This window comes from Cavia porcellus, unplaced genomic scaffold, assembly GCF_034190915.1.
Source record: "Cavia porcellus strain 051 isolate PalLab524CR breed Dunkin Hartley unplaced genomic scaffold, mCavPor4.1 scaffold_27, whole genome shotgun sequence".
Taxonomy (NCBI): Eukaryota; Metazoa; Chordata; class Mammalia; order Rodentia; family Caviidae; genus Cavia; species Cavia porcellus.
This window is the reverse complement of record NW_026947510.1, coordinates 31,882,270-31,899,636: the sequence shown is the minus strand read 5'-3', so window position 1 is coordinate 31,899,636 and position 17,367 is coordinate 31,882,270. Positions and strand designations below refer to the sequence as shown.

Genomic DNA, 17,367 nt, shown 5'->3' with positions numbered 1-17,367 from the left:
AGGTAGGGAGTGTACCTGATGGGCCATCAGATGTCCTGGTGAGGGTGTCCGCTAGGCATGGGCCAAGTTCCCAAGGCAATGTGCCATTATTGACTGATGACTGGAGTCAGGCAGGAAGCAGGCAGCTACACAGGCCAAGGTCTGAGGGGATTACGGGTTCCCCACAGCAGATGTGAGTGACGCAGGAAGTTCTCAGTGACCTGGGCCAAGGTCCCAGGGAAGTGTTGTGTTCCTCAGTGCCAGCTGGAGTCATGCTCATTTCTGAGTTTTGAGTGATGTTTCAAAGCTTCCTTGGTGCACTGGAATCACCTGGCTCACTTTTGACTACCAAGGCAGACTGCTGGCAACTTCGTACCACTTGGAACTCATTGGGAGTGGACCTGTTGGGCCTGTGGAGACTCCATGTGTCCTCTGTTGATTTCAGATGCAGGGCATGGTCTTTAGTGCCTGAACCCCTGTGAAGTCAGGGCCAGGAATTGGATTCCTGGCCCTGTCTGCTGCTTGGAGGTGGGTCGGCATGGCCTGGTTAGGTCCCTGAGTACCTTCTGTGGGTCTTAGGGTGATTTCAGAATCATGACATGCTCTTACAGCCTGGGAGCAGAGTTCTAAGTTTTCCCTGTGTGATGAAATTCAACCTGGCACTCAGTCAGGGCCTGTGACAAGCTTCTGGGCCCTGCCTGCTTCTTGGTGGTGGCTGGGCATGGCCTGGTCAGCAAATTATCAATTTTTAAGGCAAATTAGTTAAAACAGATTCTGAGAATTAGTCATTTCACTTAGCATATTAGGTATTTAATGATTTAATCTTTCAAAAGTGGGAAAGTAAGGAAAAGCCCTGATGGAAAGTTGAAAGATGGCTGCGAATAGTAGCACAGACAGTTAAAGTGAAGAGTTGCTATAAGAATGGGTGTGACATGCCTATAACAGAGGCTGCTGGATGGAGACTTTCTTTAGAGTGACTGGAAAAATTACCAGGCCTTATTGTAAACTATGTCGTTTTGGGACAGTAAGTAGGTGTACTTAAGTATAAAAGGGAAGCATAGCAGTTCGTTGCAAAATACAGTCATTTTTAGTAAGTTTGAGAATAATATATTCCTAATTCTCAGTTAAGTTGGCTTGCAAAACTTTCTTCAAGACAAATCTTTCATGGCTTCAGGTATGCAGAAAAAGGAGCATTAAGCAGAGGAAGTTCTAGGTTTATAAAGAAACTTTGCAGTTTCATTTACCATAGCTCAGGAAGATGACTGTATTTTATAGTTGCATTTTGGGTTTATTTCTTAAAACTATAAAGACTTGTATATATAATATAGGCAGTAAAAATTATGTGATTGATGTTATATAATAATTTGGTATTTATTAGTCATTTATCAGTTATTTCATTACAGTACACATGAAAGAGAGGATGAATTAAATTCTTAGTGAGTTAATTTCCTGTTTTAGTGTCAGCAGTAACTATGTTTTCTGTTTAGATCAGCTATGGTCCGTTTGACCGCAGTCTCAGAGACAGTGTCCAGCTCCAGTCTACTTACCAGTTTCCTACGAACACTGCAGCTCTGTTTCAGGGCTTCATTGAACTATTGCTGCACTTTGGCTGGGTCTGGGTTGGTCTTGTGGTTCCGGATGACATCAGAGGAGAAATGTTTCTCCAGGATATGACAGAAGAGATGAACAGCAATGGACTGTGTGTGGCATTTGCAGCAAAGGTTCCAGAGTTTCCTGCTAAAGATACACTTAACAGGGAACTCTTTTTTGAAAGATTCACATCTACAAGCATCATTGTTGCATTTGGTGACACATACTCTCTTCTAAGATTTGTATATCTCATCTATTGCAATAATCCCTTTGGTAATATCTGGGTTACAACTACTGACTGGGATATAACTACATTGCCCTTTGAACAAAGTCTAAGTTATACATATTTTGGAGGAGGATTATCTTTTTCTTTCCACACAGAAGAGATTCCTGGTTTTAAAGAATTTCTTAGAACTATTCAGCCTGCAAAATACCCTAACGATATCTTTATCCAGGATGTGTGGTCTACATTATTTGAATGTCCATATTTGGATCAACATGGGATCAAGACACTGAGTCAATTTGAACAAAATGGTATCCTGGAAACTCAGGCTCTGCATGTTTGGGATATGAATACTTCACCCCAGAGTTACACTGTTCATGCTGCTGTGAGTGTCATTGCCCGGGCTCTTCACAAAATACTCTCACTCAACATGAAGGAGCAACCACTTGACAAAGCTGCCTGTGTCACTCCTCATCCATGGCAGGTAACCAAAGCTCACTCTTCTGTATTGCTAGGGCAATGGGTCATGCAGTTCTATTTTTTGATTCATCAATTTTTTTCCAAGAATTCTCCTTAAATTAGGAAGAATGTGGACTCAACTGTGTAGCACGGAATAATTAATGTCACCAGCTTTCTTTGTGCTCTTTCTATTAAGTCCAATTATCTCTTCATCTGTCATCTTTTACTAGGATATACAAATATCCTTTCAATTTGTCCTCAAAATAAAATGATGGTAGGTTTTCTAAAGAGTTTAGAAAAGGGTTGTTCTCAAATTCCTAATTATTTTCAGGATTTTCTCACTTTTCACTATGGGAATTCAAAAAAATCGAAAAGTATCAGTTTATGGAAGACCACTTAAGGGCTGTTCCTTTATTATACACATTCTTTTTTTTTTTTTGTCTTTTTCCTTTTTATAGGTACCGGGGATTGAACTCAAGACTGCCTGTTTGCGAGGCAGGCGCTTATGCCGCTGAGCTAAATCTCCAGCCCCTATTCTACACATTCTTAATCACTTTAGTGTCTTCTGTTTTGCAACTTTATTGTTTTAAAAATTTAGTGGTTTATCCCAAATTACCTTTTTTCATATTACTCATCATATGGGCTATAAGTTCTCCTCTATCTTTTAGCAAATGTCCATGGAATTGATTTTCTTACAGGTGATTAACTAAATTAATTTCGTAACGTATTCCAGTGATAACTCAGACTTAGGCAGACATTGGTGTGTAGACACTTACTTATCTTTAAAAAATTAATGATCTCCTTCCTACTTTATTACAGATAACATTCTGTGTTAGTACTTGAAAATGGAGTGGCATGAGAATACTTTATTTTAATTTAGTTTGTTATTAGGTATTTTATTATAGGTAAAGAATCTACTTAACCAGTCATTCATTTATTTATTAAACACAAAGCACTTTTTATTAGGTTCATTTTTCATTTGGCTCTTTTACCCAACTTTACATTTTTGGATACCTTTTCATTTATAAAATTTTAAACAATGTTTCAATGTATTCTTGCAGTTACTTGTATAGGGAATGTCTTCTCCCTGAGCTGACTTCTGATTTTCACTTTTGATAAAGAAAAATTCTTAATTTCAAAACAATGTGAATTATTGTTTTCCACTTTATACTTTATAACTTTCTGTTCTGTGAAAAGTCTGCTAAGGTCAGATTAATGAAGATCATCCCGTAGTTCTGTAGTTTTCTTCTAAACATTTGATATATTTCTATTTTAAATTTAGACAAAAACACATTTGAAACCAATTTTTAGCGCTGTAAAATTAAGATAGCATATAGTGGATCAAAATGATTTTTGTCTAATGTGGAAAACCAGCTAATCTAAAAATATTCATGGGAAAAGATACAGTGAATTTAAGACTCTGTATTATCAAGTTTAAAGTAAAGTATTTGTATGTGTATTTTTTCTTGATTCTTCATTTTGTTCCAGTTGGCAATTCCTTGTGTTATAGTTTTAAACTATGAATTACCAAAATTTTATAGTAACTTTATTTATTTTGTTTTGAATTTAATTTTAATGTTTTTGTTATTTATTATACATTCATAGGCAATTAAATATAATTTTAATTTATATTTCAATTTTAAAATTAATTTACATTTTTATAAATTGTAATTGATATTTCAAATATTTTTGTTTACCTCAAAATTTTTCTGTACGTACACATTGCTTTTCTATGTGAGTATTCAGATGATCTGAAATGATAACATGTATTTATTTCTAGTCTTATGGGTGTACAGTATTTTTTTTACCTTGTTAGACTACCATGACCCTATTCTAAGTGTTGAATAGATATACTTAAGGCTGGTAATCATACTTATTCACAACCTTAGGAAGAAAAATTAAGAATTTTATCATTTTGATGACTTTTGCTTATCTAGGCAATTTGTTAATATTATTTAGTAAGTGACAAACACTTTTGTATGACAAATTTTCTAAGAGTTTAAACCTTAGTGTTTTTCAAATTTGAAGAATATTTTCTAAATCTAGTATGATCATTCTATCATTTTCATATTATTTCATCTATGAACAGTATAAATTGTATTAATCTCAAAAGGTCAAAATACACTTAATTAAATTGTATTATTTTCTTTGTTAGTTTCCATTTACTTGTATAACATTGAGAAACGTTTTCTGTACTTTTCATTTTTCCAGGTTTAATGAGGTATCCTTGATAAAATTTCATATTCCAAGCAAACAATGTTTTGCTTTATATAGTGTACCCCTGTGAAGTCGAAGTTCAGCGTTCTTGGCCTTAGTCATTGGCACATTTTCGTTAGAAACTAACTAGTAGTTATGTGCTGAAACCCCAGAAATTTCATGGAAACTGCAAATACCTTCAGCAGTTGCTTTTGGCCTGAGATACAAGTTTCCAAATCGAGAGCCTTTTTTACTTCTCGATGCTGCTTACATCTTGCCTTTTATCCCTTCTGAAGGGGATGAACTGCATTTTGCGTGATAACATTTACTGTAATCTGCAGGTTTCCAGTGTCCTTGGTTTGTTATTCTGAAAACACTGAGGTCTGAGATGTCACCACAATGTCCTCATGTATCTCCTAAGGATTCATTAATATAGTGCTAAAATAATTAAATTAAATTACATAACTGCAGGAGACAGCATATTTAGGATTCAAAACTATTTTTAAAAGGTCTTCCATTGGCATTTTTCTGGCTATATCTGAAATTTACAGTGTTTTACATTTGGAGAGTGCTCTTGGAACATAAACCTTGAGATTTTTGGGGGTCCTCCTCATATGTATTCATTGTGAAATATTGATTAACTAAGCTGAGTAGTATGTCCACAACCTTGTGTACTTTACTGTGTATGTTCCATTTTAGCAGATTTCAAATAACAATATGTAATTAGTAACTACAGTCACCAGCCTGTAGATTAGTTCTCTGGCACTAGTTGATCTTATAACTGCAGGTTTCCTTCCCTTTGACCAGCATTTCCCCATTTCCAATTCACTCCCTACTCAGTCTCTACCTTTCTGAGTTCATAAGTAATGTAACCAATCCCAAGATTTTCTTTCTTTAGACTGAACAATATTCCTTTTTACATACATTTGTAAAATTTACTCAGTTAACAAGTGATATGCAGAATTTTTTCTAATTTTTTGGCTCTTGCACATAATGCACGCCACATAAAATGTATATGAGAGGTTACCCTTCAGTCTAAATTTCTGGAAAATTTTGAGAAGTATTAGTAATCATTGTTTTGTAAAGATTTGTAGAATTCACTCACAAGGTCATTTGGTCCCAGACTTTTATTTCTTGTGAGATTTTGGTTACTATTGCTTCGATTCATCCATTAAGAGTTGTTCATAGTAATCTTTTATAATTCATTGTATTTATGTTGTACTAGATATTATATTTTAGGGGTCAGAGATGTAGCTCAGCAGCTCACATTCTTGTCTGGTAAGTGCAAGGTCATCAATTTAATCTCTAATACAAAAAAATTGGTATTATGTTTTTGCTTTCATGCCATTTTATATTTTTATATATTACACAGGCCTTAATTTCTTGTACCTTTTGTTGCTTTCAGTTTCTGTTTTTAAATTTTTAATCTTTATTTCTTTGAGGTTTTATGGCTAAAATTTATTATTTAGTCTTGTGAAATCATCAGGCTTTCATTTATCATTTCTATTGCCTTCTCTTTTCATCTCATGCATTTCATTATATTCCTCTGCTAACTTCATATTTAGTTTACTGGTTTTACAAGTTCCTAGAAGTATAGCATTCAGTGGAGATTTTCCCTTATTCGTCATGTGTTTTTTACTGTAAATTTTTTGAAAATGCTTTTCTCACTTATGTTTTATTCTAGTTTATAGTTTTGTTTTAAGGTAGACTTTTTTCTATTATTCTTTTTTAATTTGACCAGAGGACCACATTTACTATGAGGAACAGGCTAAGATTCACATATTTGTGAAATTTCCATTATTGCTCCTATTATTTATTTCTACTACCCATCTTATGATTAGAAAGTCCATTTCATGTAATTTCAGCTTTCTTAAAATGGTCATGGTTAGTCTTATGATTTAGTGATCCTGAAGAACATATATAATCTCCATAGTGGGAAGATATCAATCCTTGGGTAAAGTTTGACAGATATTGCAATCAAAGTCATTTGTTGTAACATATAATTAGAAAGAAAGAGGACTATTGAAGTAATAAGTTTGATTTCTACTTGTACGTCTTGCTTCCTGACAAATATTTTTCTTCTGACAAATATTTTTCAATTTTAGCTCCATCCCTTCTTGTAAAAATCCCAACTTGAAAGAAGTGGTATTCAACAGAAAACTGGCCATGAGACAATTTTGCCAAACAAACTTGACATCTTTAATTACCAGTCTTTGCTAAATGGTACTAAAGCTCTAGCAAAAGTTGGAGAGTTCATCTTTGATTCTCTCAGGGCTTCACACTTTACTTAATGAACAACTGATAATGTGGGGTGAACATCATAGTGAGGTAAGTCCCTCTTTAGTAGTGTCTTGGTTACATTTCTCTACTTGGTGAGACAGAATACCCGACCACCAAAATAAAGCAAGGGAAGAATTTCTAGCTCATTCTTTTTGAGGTTTCAGCCCATAATCAGTAGGCTCCAAGGCAGGGTGGCATGGCATCAGGGCAATACATCAAGGCAGCAGCCAGAAAAAGCAGCAGAGCAAAAGGGGTGAACAAGCCTGTTCCTGACACTTATAAACAGGCTACAAGCTCCCCCTAGCATGGGTATAGCACTCATACCACCTCTGTGCTCACTTACTTAACAGGCTGAAGGTATTTACAAAGTAAAGATCTTGGCTCTTTGATAGGTCTTTTAATTAAACTTCTCAAATTGACACAATGTATCAACATAGTAATCCACCCCTTGTCAACTGAGCAACCAGACACATTTATTTAAACAGATTTCCAGACATAAGACATGCTCTTCTTACCTTTTCACAACTTAAACATTTTAACACATACTTACCAATCCTTATTGGCCCCTAGAAATCTATGAACATTATATTACATTAGAATTATGATGTTTTTCCCTGGCCTCCTAATGACTCCTGCACATCACTTTATGCAGAAGTTGTTTAGTCCATCTTCCAGACTTCCACACTCCAAGCAGTTTCAGCCTTGCTGAAAAGTTCAAGTCTGAAGCTTCTTCCAAGATGGAAAGCAAATGCTTACTGAATACCCCTATATAAATGTAAAGAAAGTTAAATACTTCCGAAATACAGAGGCACAAGATAAACACTTTTATTTCAAAAGTTATACACAGGAAGGTACAATTCCAAAATCCAGCGGAACAAACATTAAGTCCTGGAGTTGCATATTCAGCATCTGAAGCATTCTGTGGCCAATTGTAAGCTCCAAAGTGCTTGTGTGACTCCACCCATGCAGCCCTTCTAATGGTTAGAGCTCCCACAGCTTTTCTCTTAAGTCCACTTTGCTCTTTCCTCACAGCTTTCCTTAGACAATGCACGTTCCTGGATTTTCCAAACTTCTGGGGTCTCCACTGCACTATTGGCTTCATATTCACAACTTCACAGGCTGCCATTTCAGGGCCACATTGCCTGGCCTCCCAGGTCTTTTGAAATAGGGGTGGAATACTTTTCAAACTCATTGCTCTTGTATACTATGTGTAGTGATTATCAGCACCAGGTGGATAATGCTGAGGTCTCCTGCCAGTTGGAGCAATAGCTAGCTTTTCCTCTTCCTTGATTTTTAGGGGTTTAGTGCTTGGATCACTAAGCACTCTTCATCAAATTCAGAGGAATAAATTTTTCATGCCACTGCCTTTCTGGAATATGGCGCGGCCACCACCTTTCTGGAACAGGGCATGGCTGCCACCATTCTGCACCATTTTTTTCTGCAGCTTTTGCCTCAAAGCAAAGACTTTCACTTTTGCAGATTTGAGGCAACAAATGTTTCAACCTTGTTACTTTTGTGAAGTCTTTCAGCCATCTTTTCTATTTTTATATCCTGTCAACAATAAGATTTTCTCTGCCTTATCTTTGCAGTGCAAACTTCATTGGAGCTTGCTTGCTGGCCAAAATCATAATGTTTTAAATCACCCTGATGGACTCTTTGCACTTGATTTGCAACATAAATCTTGCTAACAGCCCCCACCAACAGCCATGCCACAGTCTCAATATTTCATTGCCTTGAAATTTCTTCTGTCAGATTAATTAGTCTGCTGCCCTTACTCTTAGTGTCAGGCAAAGTCTCTGAACACAGCAAAATGCAAACAAACTTTCTGCCAAGCCATAGCCCACATCAGCTGCACTGTAGCAAGAAATACATTCCTCCCGAGAAGAAAGTTTCCGAGCCTTGCCTTAGCTGGTTTTGTGGTCCTCTGAGTTCAGACCAGAAACTCTCATACAGCCAAAGCTGTCCCATGGCTACTCTTTCAGGTGATACCTTTGAACCTTTCCTAACTTGTCCCATAACCCATTCCCAAAGGATCTTGAACCACATGGTCAGGTATATTCACAGCAATGATGCTACTCGTCTGGTACCAAATTCTGTCTTGGTTACTTTTCTCTCATTGCTGGGGAAAAATACCTGACACTCGAAATGAAAGAAGAAAAGGTTTATTTAGCTCACTGTTGTGGAGGTTTCAGTGTACGATTAGTTGGTTGCAAAGCCCGGTGGCTTGGCACTGAGGCAACACTGCAAGGCAGAAAACAGAAAAAGCAGTCAGAGCAAAAGGGGAGAACAAGCCTCTACTCCATTCAAGTTGTAAACAGGATACCACCCCTGTCCCCCACTCTGCCCCCCAGGGCTGGTGTAGCACTCATACCACCTCTCTGTCCTCTTCTTGTACAGGCTTAGGAAATTACAGAGTAAGGATCCTGGCTCCCTGCTGAGTCTCTTAGTTAAAATTTAAACCTCTCAGACTGATACAATATATTAGTCATAACAGGTAGGCAACATATTGAGCATCCTCAACAGAATGTATTGAGAGAACAAACTTTAGGTAAGTTTGTAAACCCATGACACATATGTCACCTTATTTGGTTCACTGTAATGTTAACTATTTGAACTTCTTAGACTGAGAATTATCACGTAAATTAGTGTTTCACTCTGAGTAATTCAACACATTTTCTGCAGCTTTGAAAAAATTGTTGTCTATATGATAAGACACAGCAACTCTTGCCATAGTCTGGGTTAGAAAGCTCATGGAGAGTTTATGTTATTGTTGGAAGTGAGAATGTCTGACTTAGACAAGAGAAATGAGATGAGCATTCAGGTACAAAAGTCATCAAAATTGGATGCCAGGTTTATCATTTGAATTTAATGATTATAGGCACATATACTAACTTAAATCCCTTTATGACTTCAATTCCTCCCAAAACCTTTCAGTACAATTTTATAGCTCTTGGCTAAGCTGTTGTGTTGCAGAAAAGTTTGGCTGAAACCTCCTACCTGTGTGCTGCTACTGAATCATGCTATTGTAGTAGATTTCCACTTCTCATACCTCTTGTGCAGATTCCCTCTGCTGTTTGCACCCCGAGTTGCCCAGATGGATTTAGAAAAAGTGCCATGGAATGGAAAATCATTCTGTTGCTTTCATTGTATTCCCTGTCCCAATGGAGAGATTGCAAATAAAACAGGTAAGCTTCCCTGAAAATCATTCTGAATGTGGAGATAGTACAAAGTCCCTGTACTCCCTGAAAATATGCTTGCATGGTTAACTGCCAGTGATCTAATTTCTCGATTTCAGCTTAGGTTTTATTTTGAACATTATCCATTCTAGCTTTGGACTCCTGGGCTGAAGTTACCCATCTGACTCAGCCCTTTGCATAGCTGAGGACCTGGCTGTGTACCACCATGTGAAGCTCCACTCTGGTTTTGTCTATCTATAATTAATTCAGTTCTCTTTCTGCCTGTACTTCTAAGCAACTGCTTTGATACTGCTACACCATAATTTACCTAACAGTTACTCACAACTCCTCAGATATTAAAATCTGTGAGGTGCATTTAAAAGCATCATTTTAATTAATGCTAACAATGACACTTTAAGAGATATAAAAATAATCAAGATTTTACTCATTAAAAATGAACTTCAAATACACTAAAAATTGTAAAGATCATGTATAGTTGCCACAAAATTCAAATCAATGGCATGTCAGAGTTTTACTTAAGAATGTTATATTATAAGCAGGTGCATCAGCACTCTTCTGGTTTCCTAAGATTACTTTGCTTGACACTCTTTTTGCCATGCAATATGGATGCTTCAGGAATGAATATTTGTTGTTTAGCTGATTATTTGATGTTTTCTTACAAAATTTTTATAATTCTTAGAGTAATTTTTATTTTAAATATACTTTCTTCCTTCATTTTTGCTCTCAGCTAACTTTAAGCCTTTATTTAGACAAATATTTAGTAATCAAAAAGTGATATACAAAAACTTTATTTTGTACTCTTCCATTATGGCTGAGTGTTACACTTAGGTGACTTCTGAAATAAAGGGATTCTCAGTAGTTTTAAAGCATCAACAGAGCATACACATGATTCTATGTCACCAAGCCACTCCTAATAGCTAATATTTAAATGTCATAACACAAATTCTCACTCCTGCTTGCTTGAATTCCATAATTTGCAATTCAGTGATCGCAAGCAATGCTTCTATTTAATGGCAATTTTCAATAGTCTATTTTACTAAACTGAAGGAAAAGTCATGAACAATATATCTTATCATATAAGAAATCTTTTAAAATAATATATGATAATTATAACATAAATAAGATGTTCCAGTGGTATACCATTATTTATTTTGGTTTGCATATATGATGTGAAATGAAAATAAATTCAAGTGAAGTGATTCATATTTGAGTTTATGCAACCAAATATATAATGGCATGTTACTGATGACCAGGGAGGAGGGAAAGTTTGGATGAAACACTCCACTTTTCAAGCAGTACTTAAGGACACATTAAGATTTAGAAAATTACACAAGATCAAATGGAGTTGTCTAGAATGTTGTTGCCTGCCATTAACTTCCTATCATTATTGATATGCTTATTTGAACATTAGCCAAATTCCATTGTAATAATCTGTTTAATGATTTGACTTTTTTCTCCCTTTACTGAAGCCTGATTTCCTTAATTATTTTGCTTGGAAATTTCATTATCTATATGCTTATTATATCTATCAGATTTCCAGTTGTTGAGATAAATACACAAGATCCACAATGACAAGGATGTTAGGTTTAATTTTTCATGGTTTCAGAAGATTCAGTCCATGGCAATTGCATCCAAGACAGAAACATGATGTGAGAAGTGTGTGAGTAGAAAGTGCTCCCATGATTGCATGTGAAAAGATGATCACCAGGAGAGAACCATATAAGAAATATATATTTAAAAAATGGATTAATTGCTGTGACCATGATATGGCCATGTAATTCTAAACCCTTGGGATATGGTTTCTGGGCAGGTATTTGGGAAGATTAAGGAACTGGATAAAAGAAGAAATGAATGTTGTAATCAGAGCCTGATAGGTGAATTCTGGTCAGAGCTCAGAAAAGAATGCTGAAAGGAATACAGATGGTAAGGCTAGGCTCATGAGACTTCATACTGAATGCCACTGAAAAATGAACTAGGAACCATGCATATTATATTCTGACTGACAGTTTATGTATATTTTGCCCAGGTCCAGAGAATTTTCAGAAGGCTGAGTTTGAGGATTGTAAACCAGTTCACATGACAGAAATATTGAGGCTGAAAATATTTATACTGTTCCATGGGAGCTGCTGACTTCTTGTAGATAGACATAGTGAGAATTACTTGTGAGAAGCAGAAGACCATTTGAGAATTGTAAAGTTTGGTCTGAAATGAACCACATGTAAATTTGACACCAATGAAGATGAAATTCCTAAACAAATTAGTGTATCCATATATTTTAATTCATACTCGTATCAAAATATAAATGGATCTAGGAACTAATTATAAAATGAGAAAATTAAAATCAACTTGAAAATCCAATATAGGAACTTTTTGAAGACATAAGTGCAGACATGGACTTCCTGAACTTTAAGACTCAAAAAAAAATATCATAAAGGGGATTACATCAATTTCAAAAGCTTCATGCGGCAAAGTTAGCAATGCCCAATGTTAAAAGATGTTCATAAGAGTTGGAAAAATAATTTTATGAGCTCATTTGTGGTAAAATTCTAATGAATATAGTATATAGAGCACTAAAATAGCATCGTAAAATGAATGACCCAGTCAAAAACGAGAATATCATCTGAATAGACACATTTCAAAAAAGTACAAATAGGGCTGTTGATTTAGCTCAGTGGTGTAAGTGCCTGCTTGGCAAATGCAAGGTTATGATTTCAATCCCCAGTAATCAACAACAACAACAAAAAAGTACAAATAGTTAATAAGTATATGAAAAAAATTCATCATTTTTAGGCGTTATAGAAATGTAAACAAGTATAAATAGCTCTGAGTTTCCATAGGAACCTAGAGGTATGACTATGACACAAAACAATGAATGCTTATAAAGGTATAGACCAATGGCAACACTTCTGTAGTGTTGGTGGGAAAGTAAACCAGTGGAACCACTAGGGAAATTGTTATATGTTTCTGAATAAACTAAAACTAGCAATTACAATTTACCAGGCAGTCTTATCTTGAGTACATTCCTGAAAGACTTAAAAACATTTTCCTGTAGTGATACATAATACCTGTGTTTCTACCATCCCAATTCTCAATGTCTAAACTCTGGGACAAGCTTAGATGTTAATCAATAGCAATGTGTAAATGAATGTATAGGGTGTCTACACACTATCTAATATTGTGAGTCATAAAGAGGAATGAAAATGATGTCATTTGCAGAAAAATGGATGAGATTTGATAAGTTAATGAAATACTTGAGACAAAGAAAATTAAATAATGCATGTTTCCTATTATATGAGAAATAAACCATAAAATAAAGTGAGGTTGGAAAAGCAAGGGTAGAATATTTCATTTGGAGAAGAGGATCAGGGGCAGGGGGGATAGAAAAAGTTTAAAAGAATCAAAAAGGACCAACATATGTTATATACATGTACCATTTTTCAGAAATGAATATAGTAAGCATTATGCATTGCAAAAGTACATTAATAAAAAATAAAGAAATAAAATACTTAGTACTATAATAGGAAAAATGATGACTTGAAGTATCTCAGGAATCAGCAAAACTCCACCCACAGGCTGCTCCAGAGTGTAAAAGTGTCTAATTTTCATTCCTGAATAGAGTTCCTGGGCCTCTTCCTTAAGAAAGCTCACATATAAAATTGGTTTCCTGGAATTGGTTTTATTTTGCTTATATAAGCCTGGATTCAGAGGCCACTGCAGCCGTAGTTCAAGGAGGCCTGCCTACGCCTCCAGCTGCCAACACAGTGTGGCATCATGCATGTGATACTGGTTTTACATGAAGCACACAGGAGTTGCTGAGTAAACTGCTCTTCCAAGGATGACCTGTGAGGCTAGGCTTTGTACTCCTGACCGACAGCTTCACAATGCTAGTGGAATAACTTGAAGGTAGCAATGGAGGAATACAGTGAAAGTAGCAATGAAGGTCACAGAGTGTTGAAGAGGCGAAGAACATGCTGAGGAAAGCTGTGGGGGGTGAGTGGTCCCAACTTGAAAGGCCCCGTTAGCTGCAATAGTCTAGGCCAATGATGGTGAGGTTTTTAGAGCCTTCAAACAGCCTGGTGCAGCACATGTGATATAGCTTTGCCACTACTGGACTAGGCCTTCAGGGAGGGGTCTTCTCTCTGCCTCATGCACTCTGTAACTAGTAATTTATCATCATGTTACTTGGATAGCACACAAGTTAGAGTACTTAGCTTTTGATTTGGTGGATTTCAGTTTTGGGTGGTCTCATCCTTTTCTAGATCATCTTTCTTTCAGGCATTGGGATGTTTAGCCTTTACAATTTTATACAGTGAATATTTAACCTGGTTTTGGAATTTTCTGTGTTTTTCAGCCAAGAATTTGCCTTGAGTTTCAGAGGAGAATTTGGATCTTTAAGAAATGCTGAAATATTGGGAAATAAGCTTAGTGTCTTTTTTGGTTGTTTCTTGGATGATTGTGTCCTAATAGGTAGAGTTATGATCTCCTGTTTCCTTGAAGCTTAAATATGGGTGTCAAAGTTGTATTTGAGGGTGAAGTTGACAAGCATTGGAAAGTACATGTTATTGTGCATTGTCAATCTGCTTAAGCTGACAGCTACCCCGATTAATAAAACACAATTCTGAGTGTCTCTGTGTGAGTTATGGATGTGTTCCCTTGAGTATTAACTCTAGTGCCTTGGAATCTTCCTCATTGCTATGGTTTCTCTGCTTTGATTGATTGGAACTATGAAGTGAGCATGTTTGTTCTGTGCTTTTCTTGTTGTCATGATGTCTTGTAGTAAGTTAGTTATGGGCTAGAATATCTGAGACTATGAAGCAAACTAAATCATTCTTATTTTAACTTGCATAACACAGTTCTATAGTTCTAGTAATAGGAAAGCTGAAAAAATATATATAATATTACAAGTGAGATATAAGAAATCAAATAATAGTGCAGGTAATGGCCTATCTTAGATAGGTTTGATAATGATGACAAACAATTCAGTATTCTAATGACAAATGATTTTAATTACTACTCTGGAATGCAGGTTAACAACACATAAATGAGTAGAGTATTTTATCAATAGTATTAGGAAATTTTTCAGGAATACTCACATAGTGAAATTTGTAATTTCTTTTCTATTTAAAAACCACTCCTAGACAAGTGTCTTTCACAGTAATTGCTAGCAAAGATTAAAAGAAAAAAATAACTTTCACTGTGCTTTGAGATTTATTCAAAACATTTATTTCTGTATATTTATGTCTTTCTACAAAGTATCTGAAAAATGTCAGAGTGCTTGAATAAAGAAAAGTATAAAATTTCATGGAAAATAAAGTTCGATAGTATTTTACATTCTGATAGAGTTCTGATGGAAATTTTAGTGAATTTTCATAGAGTGAGCAAAATAAGTATATTTCTCATAAAGAAAATATCTGATAAAATTTATTTCTTTCACCATTATTTTATATTAATCAGTAAAATATTGATATTTATTCAGATACTCAATAAACGTTAGAAATGCTTTTATTCTTGTCCTCCAACAACTAAAATTATGAGTATCATCATCTTCCTGTCTCCATTTGTTGTCCAATAGTTATTTCATAAGATCTGCTTTTCACTTACAACATCAGTTTCCAAATTCCTGATTCTCACCTTCTTTCATTGTTCAAAGAAAGTTATTTATTATATTTTATACAGATTCAAATTTGTAATCACTGACTTCCCTCTGATCAAAAAAACATTGATTTATTCAATTCTTCAGTGTTATGATCTAAGGAATATATCTTGATTTGTTTTCTACTACTTTTTTGATTTATTTAAGTATTTATGGTGTTTTGATGCCAGAAATAGAGTTTTGGTATAATATTGGTAAATGTCTATATTAGCATATATGCACATGTATAGCAGGAATTGAACATAAGCTTTATACACATGCTTGGGAATGTACTGATAGAACACAATAAATTCAATAATTTTCAGATATGGATCAATGTGTCAAGTGTTCTGAAGACCGGTATCCAAATACGGAGGGAAATCAGTGTCTCCCCAAACTTATGACATTTTTGTCCTATGAAGATACTCTGGGAGCTGCTTTGGCCTCTACAGCCATTAGTTTATCTGTCCTCACTGCTCTGATTTTAGGACTTCTTATCAGATACCGAGATACACCCATCGTGAGAGGAGAGCAAACAACAGGAACCTCAGCTATGTTCTCCTCATTTCCTTAATCCTCTGCTTCTTTTGCTCCCTGATGTTTATTGGTCTGCCCAGTCCAGTTACTTGCATTTTGAGACAAACATTCTTTGGAGTTGTATTTTCTATAGCTGTGTCTGCTATTTTAGCCAAGACTTTCATTGTGCTTGTGGCCTTCAAATCTATCAAACCAGGAAACTCAGTACCAATGTGGATGGTGACACGATTTTCAAATGTTATAGTCTGCAGTTGCTCACTCACTCAAGTGTGCATCTGCACAGTCTGGCTGACAACCTCTCCTCCCTTTCCAGACACTGACACACAATCAGAGTTTGGTCAAATCATACTCCAGTGTAATGAGGGGTCAACTGTTGCCTTCTACTGTGTTCTGGGTTATTTAGGATTTCTGGCATTTCTGAGCTTGGTTCTTGCTTTTCTGGCCAGGACACTACCAGACAGATTCAATGAGTCCAAAATGATTACATTTAGCATGCTGGTCTTCTGTAGTGTCTGGATTTCTTTTATACCTTCCTACATAAGCACTAAAGGAAAAACCATGGTGGCCCTGGAAATTTTTGCAATTCTGTCTTCCAGTGCTGGATTATTGGGTTGTATATTTCTTCCCAAGTGTTACGTAATTCTTCTGAGATCAGATAACGCTTCAAGGAAAATGTTACTTGATCCGGTTGCTTTCATTAGAAGATGAATTAAAGTTCAAGTGATGTGATTAATATGAAATGAACAATAAAATAGAAATCAAGAATGATGTATGACCTTAAATAAATACATTTCAGTAATGAGGACAGTTTTTATTCAAACCATGTCCCTGTCGTGGGGAGAGATGTCTAGTTACAGTCCACAAAATTGGTTCAGATGTGTAATATTAATGTTGACTGACTAATTTTCAGCGTATCTGCTAAACGTTTCTTTGTTCAATAGCTGTCTTATCTTTAAACAATGTGTTACAAGTCTAACAAGGATTTATATTGAGATTGAATACAATAGTTTATTTCAAAGCATCACAACTGGCCAAAAATATGTTCATTCTCTGTTATGATTCGCCAAATAGGCTGGAAGGAACATTTTAGAGCTAACCCATAAACACTGGGTGAAGCTTCTTTACATTAAATTGCTTTTGTGTCTTTGTTAAAAGTCATATTTACATACATGTGATTTCTCCATTGTGTAGCACTGAACTATGTCTATCTCTGTGCCAATATCAAGTCCTGAATATGGTAGCTGTGTAATGTGTTAAATCAGGTAAGCTGATTG

General features: G+C 35.6%; 1 pseudogene; it reads left to right on the top strand.

Moving 5' to 3' along the window:
- LOC100726558 (vomeronasal type-2 receptor 26-like) overlaps positions 1–16,801 on the top strand; it is a 32,691-nt pseudogene extending 15,890 nt beyond the window's left edge.
- The last annotated feature ends 566 nt before the right edge of the window (positions 16,802–17,367 follow it).